Here is a 976-nt window from a genome sequence, read left to right on the forward strand (position 1 = left end):
AGGTATCAGTCCAAGACTTTAACTAACCCCGGAACACTACTGATTCTCAAATCTATACTTGGCAATGTGCACATTTCTTGTGAAATGTAGTCCCAACTTCCTGAAAGTCTCAGGAAGTTCAAGCTCAACTTTTCCAAAGTTAAACTCATGAAGTCCCTCCTATCCCCTTCAAATCACCTCCTCTTTTTGAAGTCCACATCCCATTGAATGACGTCCGCATCTACACTGCTCACAACCAGGGAGCCTGGACATCATCCATTGCAGGTTTTGCATTTTCCATGAAGCAGACTCTTAGATGAAGATTAGCATAAGGAGATGTACTAGAAAGAGCTCTTGTGATATCCACCTGTGTAAGGGAAAGGAGAAAAGCAGGATTAGAAAAAAGAAGATGTTGAGCTACAGTGAAGTCTCAACCAAGGTTTCAGCCAACCCCTCAGGGAGCTCTGATGCTGGGAAGGCCCTCAGAGTTGTCTCAAGGTGGGTCTGAGTTGTCGCTTCTGTACCCTAACGTTGACCTGTCATTGGATGCAGGATATCTAGGAAAGCAAAGTGAACTTGGACAAGGCAAACTGTCTTCAACTGAGGGCAGTTCTCCCAACAGCTGGAGGAATAAGTCCTTCAGTCCTGAAGGGGTCAGGGTGATACTTCAAAGCATCTACTTCTTCTCTCTTTTGCCTCATCGCCACCATCCCATTAAAGGTGAGACGTGTCCTGGGGGTCTACCTTCTATACATCTCTCCCACCCATCCTCTTCTCTCCTTCCACCTTGCCACTAATCCAAGTCTCAAAATTTCTCACCTGGACTAGGTCTTCTATCTGCTCTCCCTGGCCCTTTCCGGTCTGTACTCCACACGGTTGCCACATGACTGTCCTATGTTTCTGAGACAAATCTGAGCCTGTTACTCCACAGTTTAAAACTCTTGGGCTTCCCTGGTGGCGCAGTGGTTGAGAGTCCGCCTGCCGATGCAGGGGCCAC

The sequence above is a fragment of the Physeter macrocephalus genome, chromosome 11 (assembly GCF_002837175.3).
Source record: "Physeter macrocephalus isolate SW-GA chromosome 11, ASM283717v5, whole genome shotgun sequence".
NCBI classification, from domain to species: domain Eukaryota; kingdom Metazoa; phylum Chordata; class Mammalia; order Artiodactyla; family Physeteridae; genus Physeter; species Physeter macrocephalus.